The sequence below is a fragment of the Syngnathus acus genome, chromosome 1 (genome assembly GCF_901709675.1).
Source record: "Syngnathus acus chromosome 1, fSynAcu1.2, whole genome shotgun sequence".
Lineage (NCBI taxonomy): Eukaryota > Metazoa > Chordata > Actinopteri > Syngnathiformes > Syngnathidae > Syngnathus > Syngnathus acus.
Window position 1 is genome coordinate 8,131,132 of NC_051087.1, and position 9,053 is coordinate 8,140,184.

The window sequence follows — 9,053 nt, forward strand, 5'->3', positions numbered from 1 at the left end:
AGGCTTGCACCCCCCCTATCCCCTCATCCCGAAAACCAAGTGAACCCCCTGCTCCATACTGCTTGCCCTCATTAGAGTCACAAGTGAGTTGGAGCCTATCAATCCCTACAAACTTTGTGAGGGAAGAAGGGTACATGCTGGACCGGGCACTTAATGTCTTTATGAAAGTCCAATCGCGCAAAGTACAAAGACATGCACCATATTTGAATGGGTTGGAAACAACAAAGGTGACATCTCCCGTTGCTTATTAAAGCTGGGATTTGAATGCACCTGTAGCATCTGGCAAAACCCTCAGGGGAACACAGTGTGTTGATTAGGTGCTAAAAAACATGTCAAAAATGCTGACAGGAAGGGTTCTGCAGGGAAAATAGAACATTCATGGTAAGTTTATGGTCAGACAACTGACAGCTAATTAAGTATCAAGTGGGAAGATGTTCCATGTGTGCAAAAGATAGCAAAAACAGTCAAAAATTCAAGAAAAGTTGCCTTAACAATGTATAGTTTTGCTCAAGAAATGTGAAGCAATATTGTCAACTCAACTTAGAAGAAAAATTTGCCCAGAAATATATACCTGTTATGAGTCTCCCTATTTGACACATTGAACAAACCTGGTACAAATGTGACATACTTTCTTAATTTTACTCAGACTCATTTATAGTGTATCATTTGTTATAATTTATTGATAAACTCTAATTCAGTGAAATAGAATACATTCCAGTGGCACCCCTGATGAGCTTTCATGGCATGTTAGTGCGCGCCAGCTCCCCGGTTGGGACTCACTGTCAAATGGACAGAATGAATCACAATTGTTGTCAAGATGTTCAATCATTACCTATTTCCATTGGGTCAAATGATGTTCATATGTCTTTTCTTGCGTCTGGAAAAGGTTACTACAAGGACGCTGAATTGGAAAGTGAACCTAATATCAATACTGCTTTTATCAAAATAGCTTGTCAAAATTGCCTTTGCTTCATAGTACACAATAGACATTCGGCACAACAGGCTGCACTACGAAGTAATGCACCAGTTATACACGTTTTATAGTTCTCTCTTGATAAAAGTGCTTTTGTGCGCCAATAAAAGTGATGGGTCTATAAAGTCCGGTTCGGAAGCGGAGTGGAAAAGGCGAGCTCACCTGTATCTACTCTTCTGCTGCATCCAATTATCTGTAAGGCCTAGTGAGCCTTGTTGTTTGAGATGCCCTTCAGAGAGTCGTTATTGTGTAGTGCCGTTATTAAAGTACAAGCATGCCAGGTCACGTGTTTGCTGACCCGTGCTTATGGGGCTGCTTTTGACTTCCGCCAGGTGCTCTTGGTCCTACAAGGCTGCGTCTTTGTTGTCCCCACACTTAAATGGCAATGTCTGAAAAAGAGATGAGTCACTTAAAATACACTCTGCAGATGATGCATCAGAAACCCGCGGTCCAAAGCACAATATTTTACCGAGGATCACGAGCCATCAAGTATAACCCAACCTTCCATCTATTTTCTTCGACTTATCTGGGGTCGTGTCACAGGGGCAGCAACCCAAGTGGAGAGGCCCAGACTTCCCAGTCCACAGTCACTTTGTCCTGCTGTCCCGGGAAGATCCCATGGTACTCTTCAGCAAGTCATTGTACCTTAGGCCTTCTCCTGGTGAGAAGTCCCTAGGACATCGTATCAGGAAGACCTCAAGAGGCATTCGCACCAGAAGTCCCAGACACCTTATCTGGCTCCTCGAGATGGCTCCTCTTTTCTGAGCCCTGCCCGGATGAGTGAGCGTCTTAGCTGATCTCGAAGGGACAGCCCAGAAACACTGTGGATCAAAGTCATTTGGGTTGCTTATATCCTAGATCTTGTTCTTCCGGTCATGACCCACATTTCATGACAGGTTAGGCGGGGAACATTCTGAAAATGAAGAGCTTATAAATAAGACAGACTTACTTAAAGTCCTTCACTTGGGGCACGATCTCATCCCTGACTCAGATAAGGCAGTCCACACAAGACCTTGGCACTAGATTTGGAATTGGTAATTTTCAAGTCCCTTCATATTGAAGTATTGAAGATCAAGACCTGATCAAGTCAAGAGAACCACATTATCTACAAGTTCAAGGAAAATTTGTCAATAAAGGTTCTGAACAGAATTTCTGACAAAGTGCAGCCTTGGTAGATTGCAGTGCCAAAATCACATACTGGTACCAATTAAACCGACTCAGATGCAGATGGAAAGGGAGAAAAAATATATTGACAGACAAAAAAAAAAAAAGACCACCATAGCCAATTGTTATTTGGTAGAACCCAAACACCTGAAGTATTTGGACACGCCATTGGGGACACGTTTGACAGGCACAACACTTGACACCATCTACTAATGCTCAGAGATGGCCTCTTCATTTGTGTGGCACGTTTATATACGTGCATAAACATGACACTCCTTGACCCGACACTGTGGTACATCTTTATGATGTGTGTATAATTCCACCATAATGATTATTATGTTTGTGGGGGCTGGAGCCTAAGCCAGCTGGTGACAAGTGGACGACATCGTTGACTGGTCAGCAGTCAATCATAGGGTGATTGAGGATGGACTATTGGCTCGAAATTGAGCTTGCCCCAGCTGCATGAAGGTCAGCTATGTAAAAAGCTACACTACAAAATGTTTCCAGGGCCAGTGATGCTCCCTTAATTAGGCCACATACATGTGAGAGCTTGTGTCACAAAGTAGCAGGATCATTGCCTGACACATTAGTTTGGATTCCAAAACTCCAAACAGCAATTTAAACAAAATGAGATATGTCTGAGTGTAAAAAGTTTCATTTTATTTATTTACAAACCCACCAGTGTGTTCAGCCCTCGCCTTTCCATTGATTACTCTGTCGATTTCCTTCCCCTCTCGTGTCCCACTAGAGAAGAGAAAATAGAAGTATAAAATCACATTAAGTATTTATTATCTGGCTTACTCTAGAGCACTGTGCTACGCAGTCCCACTCGAATGTATTGTTCTTTTTCCCTCACTTATACACAGGCAGAAATACACACTTAGAAGCCAACACATGATCCTTGACAGGGAAGGCAGTATAAAAGCATTGATAAAACCATTTCTGTAATAAGCTGTGTTTGTCAAACTGTCACTGGTCGACTCCAGCCGGTATCACAGCGTAAATAAACGGGTCGGACCTTCAGGGTACCTATCTATACAACCACATACACCATCTATTTTTGGTGGCGGATGTTCAGAGTTGACCTAAGCCTGCCTTTTATAGCCACTCGCTTTATATGTGCATTTTTCTTCTGTTTAAACAATTTAAAAAAAAAAAAAATCAAATATGTTAAATGAAACAAGGGGCTCTATTCTTCGAGGCAGCACACTCGAGGCAAGGCGCAAACGCTAGTCGAGCCTGATTTTTGTGCCGGCCCAAGGTTCGCTGCACGTGTTTGCCAAATTGGCAGACAGCTCTCTGAAACATACACAGGTACAGGGAGAACATGCAAAGGATGAGGCTACCACAACATATGTGAACATCTATTTGTCCATCAGAGAGGTCGGTAAAGAGTGAACTCGTAAAAAACAGAAATGTCTCATTTGGTATTGGTAGCTTTCAAGCACTGGTGTCGCCAGATGATTGAACCTGCGTACTTCCATTCAGAGAAAGAGTTGAATTGGAGTTATGTCCTTAGTCTCCAGAAATGTGTTGTGATGGCTCTCGCAGTATCTTTTGAATTTGGTTCTACCGCCTCTTGGATTGAATGCTTGACACCAAACTCACTTTTCTTGTATTTCTGCCAATAATATAATAGAATACCAAAATAATATATAATCTAGAGAGCCTTTCCTTTCTTAGGTGTGTGTCATGTCTTAAACGACTCTATTTTGCTGAAGGATACAGATAGTAACCTTCGTGATTTGCACATGGACATCATAAAAAATAACTGCTTTGCCCATTTTGAAATCTGTTATTAAACAAAACAATAGCCGCAGAGGCAAACATAAATAATAAAAATAAAAAAACAAATAAATGCTTCATGCTGTTCATGCTTAGAAATTGGCAAAGGCTTTTTTGAACATTCTCTCTCGCTCACACAGCTAGTCCAAATAAGAGTGATGAAAATGCGTTCAGCATAAACAACCTTTATTTATATCGCCACCCCATTTTAATGTGTAACGCACACCCCGAAGGAAATTCCATCGAAATCAGAACCTCCTCATTATAGATAATCAAAATAAAAAAGATTTACATTTATACTTTATACTTCTTCATGATGGTAAAATAGCTATTGGGTGAATCAGAAAGTGAAGAGAAGAAATTCAAAGTTTAGTTTTCACAGTGCAAATGCGAGTCAACGGTTAGATCTCTAATCTAATAATATATTCCAAGAAATGTTCAGCAAGGGAAGGGGTTTTGACTCAAGCGAATGTAAATGTCTCCTGAGTACTCGGCCACAATTACGGCGCTGAACACCGTGAATTATGTGAGCAATTATGTGAATGTCCCACAGAGAAGTGGAAGCAAAATCCAGCAGTTGAAGGAAAGGCCATTTTGGTCCACTTTTCTTCTCTTAGGGCTTGACTTACAAAAGGCTCCTCCAACTCGATTCATCACGCAAACAGAGCTGTGCTACTAAATGGGCACACTCAAGATTCCGTCTTACAAATGCACAAAACTGTATTGGAGTTTGGTTTGCACATTTAGGGAGAAGAATAAGGAGAATCCAAACACAAAAGCAGTCATTCTTGTTTTGTTTTAAAAACATACATTTGAATTTGGATAAACTATTCTTTCTCTTGTAAAAATATCAGAATTAGTTGCTTCAACTAATTTATCACCAAATTATTTGTATGGAAAAATTCATTTCTAATGAAAAAAATGCTATCAATTTTGCATTATTTATCTTACCATCCTAAAGTGTCACAAAAATAAACCATCCAATACTCCAAAAGCTGTCATACTCACACTCACATGGTCATTAACAGCAGGTTCCATTTCTTGTCTTTTTTTCTCTGACTGCAATAATGGGCAAAGCGTATGTACATGCTGAAAGGCAGGTTTGTTGTGAAACAGAATAATGATGAGGGGGAAAAAAAAACAATAATAAATTGGCTTACATTTTGTGTCTGTGACAGGATTGTTCGTAGCTGACATCATTCCTCTCGTGAGACATTCTCTCTTTGGGCCTGTGACACGCAATCATATTTTATGCCCACTTTCAAGCACAATTGAAGCTCTAATAGCAGCGGCCTGAGAAATAACGGGAGCGGACATGTATAAGGATGTAAAGATGCATGGGGTCGTGATTGGCTTCAATGGCGATGAGGTTAATTGTGATAAAATGGCATTTGTCCGTTCCTGCAATGAATATTTTTTCCCCCTCCACAGTTCAACATAGTTGTTTGGTTTTGCAGGAGTGGAAAATAGAACATCAAATGATGCCACGATGGGCAGTCTGCTAGTAAGTGTAGATCTAGTTAAGATTAAATGGTGCTGGTCAGCTTTCAACTTTTTTATGAGACAGATTTTCGATGGCTAATTTTGCATGTTTAGATAGCGTGGGAAAATGTGATCAAGAACGTTTCTGCAAATTTAATGAAATGCCACTACTTATAGTTTTGTGAACCTTTGTGAAAAATCCATTCATACACACCCACAATGTAAACAACAGTCTGTTTATTCCTATAGACAAATAATCTAAGCACAATATTGTCGAAAGTTGCCATAATAGAAACACCCTTCCGATTGCAAAAAAATCACACAATTCACATGTCAAATGTGTCAGGGATAATTGCAGAGCTGTGGACGTTAGTTTGCTCCAGGCCAGCAAGAAATATTAAAGCAGAACTTTGACAACTTTGCTTTTGTATTTATTGAAAATGACTTTATAAAGTGTGCACTCTGAATCTTTGCTGTTATTCATTTTCAGATAACACTCGTCATGGTTTTGAACGTTGATATCTGCAGCGTAAGCAGCTGTGTAACTTTTATCGTGCTCAATGATTTTAAAAACGACAATGCTGTCACTATCAAAGTGAGTCTGATGTCGGTTATTTTTAGTGGATGGTGCGACCGTAGGGAATGACAGTGTGGATATTACTTTAGATTGTTTTTACACAAAAAAGTGTCTTGGGAAAAACAGTTTATTCGCAACAGGAAAATAACAAACAAAGTGGCTGTAGAAGCAATTTGTGCAGAGGTGGCTAATCCGTAAGGACTTTGGAGTTGGAAATATAGGGTGGTGGATCTGTGCCAAATTTAGTTAGGATTGTGCTGTGGGCTAAACAAATCGCAACTCTTGGTTGGAGAGCTACTAGTCTGCATTCTGTCTCCTCTCGGGGTGCCCTTGAGCACGCTTATTGCACGAGACCGTGGTCCTGCCTCTCTTTAAGTGTGTATCAAAAATATAAGGAGAGTGTCTTTGATTTTCCCGTGGGGCATTATAAAAATAATAATACACAGCAGTGTAGACTGAGAACCCTTTGGAAAGATTCGGTTAGTAGACAATCGGTGAATTTGAGACCGCATACACGAGAGCAATCATGTCAATTTATGTGCAATGTAATGCTGCAGTGTGTAAGCTGCTGCTCCCAAAACTTGCTCTTGCATGCTCAACCGGTGGCAGTGAGTCGTACTCTTGTTTGCAAATGCTACCATTGTCTGGTTGCCTAATGCACAAGGGTAGGTTCCACCTCATTAGCGAGTGTGGTCAAAATCATTGAGTGTAAATACAATCCAATGTGCAAAAATGAGAACAAGAAAAAGCGGGAATACCGAGCTCGCCGAGCGAAAGCAGAATGACAGCAGAGACTGAGAGAATCTCCCAGTAATAATTAAAAGCACTTTGAAGGCAGCTCTTTGAAGGTCTCTTTCCTAAATAAGCACTTCTCTTTAAAGCTGCTATGTCGGTGATGATGATCTCAGAGCCCTCTGGTTGTTGTATGAAATGTGGGTTTTGACAGTTTGTTTGTGGAAGAAAATTAGCTCCGAGGATGGCTACTAACTTTTTGCAAGTTTTGCCCTTTGAAGTCAGAAGGGGATACGTAATTGTTTGCGGGGATGGATAGAAGCGCGCGATGGTCCTGCGGGAACCGATGGGTGGAATACATTGGATTCCTGCTACATATTATTCCTATCAATTAGCAACCATTACATTATCATTAAGCCTACTCAAGGCGTGGGTGAGATCTGACTGAAATCTTCTGCATCATTAATAGAAAGTGAAATAAATGAATAAAAATATGGAATAAGAGAACATAAGAACAAACCTTCCACACATCAGATAAATGTTTAAGTTTAAAAATCCAGCTGGTTGTTGTTTACCACATAAATGATGGGGTGATTAGGACAGTTTTGGGTTGTTCGGAATAGCTGCCATGTGAGGAGAGGGGATTTCAAAGATTCTTGAAGCGTTTAAGCTGCTGGATTTAGACCCAGCATGCATGGGCTTGTGCTTTGATGGTGCTTCTGTTAGGGGGCGGAGGGCACTGTGCACAGATCTAAACATTCTTACTTGGCCAACTGTATGACTGGCACTACTTCAGGTCTCAGCCCCTTACGCCCACACTGGTGAATCAAACTAATTCGACAAATTTTGTGCACGCAGAAGGTCAGTAAATGTTCTGCATATATAACATGATCCAGTCACATTTCTAAATCAGGAAGCCAGAGTTCATGCACGTATATAAAGTAGAGCTATCATAATAAAAAAAAAATCTTACAGTATGTGGGTGTCTCAAAAAACAGTGGGGAAAATGTAAATTAGCAGAATGATCGTATTTGTACGGGCACATTTTGGGAGAAAACAGAATTCACAAGTGTTTCATGTTATAAAGGTTTTGTTTGAGTTCTGGAATGTGTGATGCTCTATCTGTATAGAATCGTGCCCAAATGCTACGGATGCACATGTGATTGCACACCCATCCACCCACACAAACAGTGATGCAACCCAACAGCAACAACCGAAGCAGCACCCAGATGATAATTATTTGAGCAGCCTGAAGAAAGTGTACATAGACTGATGAGATGAGAAGAGGCGCCACAGCGAAGTGGCATCAGACCTTAAACAGATAAACAGCAGGACTTTTGTCAAAATTTGTCAGGCTCGATAGGATGCCCGACACGGAGGTCACTGCAGAGAAGACGCTGAAAGGCAGCAGATGGCAGCCTGCTGCACCACCTCCGTATTGTCAAGCAATCCAAGGGGAAAAAAAGTATACAACGAGGGTGGCAGTAGCTTGTGTGTAAAGACTTGGAATTTGGAAGCTGGTGGTGTAGCTACAGTGAACCCCCATTTATTACGGTTGTCTGTTCGAGCCAGTGTTGCCACAGTTAACTTCAAATTATAATAGTTATTTTACTGATTAGTGGTCACTCAAGGTACAATGTTAGTGTTCGTCCACTTTTTACTACTGTTACGATCAGATGCCATTAAAGTGTCTAATATAAAAAAAGGATCAAATAGATGTTTGTGTGCATGAGCTCCCCATTAATCATACACTGTAGACTGACTAGGTAGATACAACACGCTCCTTTTGACGTGCGACGTGATGTTCCAAAAGTCGGCAATTATCTTGTTTTTGGTGTTAAACTCCTGATTGTTGTGGAGGCATCAATACACCATCCATCTGAGCTGATGCCTCGAGTAATCAATGGAATAATCGATTGGATAATCGATTCCAAAAAGATTTGTTTTTTGATGGCCTTATCCAAAACTATTACTTCTATTTCTACTCTCTTTGGACAGAGCAAGGACCAGTTCAGATAGATGTATGCAAGGCCTTTCCACTAGTCATCAATAAACACTATCTCCTCTGGGTTTGAAATATTTTTCCAACAGCGATTTCATATCAGTTATCTTAACATAGCATTTTTGTTTTCTGGTTAGAGCATTCAGTTTTTCAGGAATTGCATCTCATCATATTTTTCTTGGTTACCCTTTACCCCCACGGTCAATACAAAATATGACTGGAAGACATTTTCTGTTCATTTGCATCAATAGCTCTGCTTCACATTATTCCCTAAATCCAGCACTCCATCTTTGCATTGATTGCTCTGGCAGTCTTGACTTCTCTCAAAAGTTTTCTTT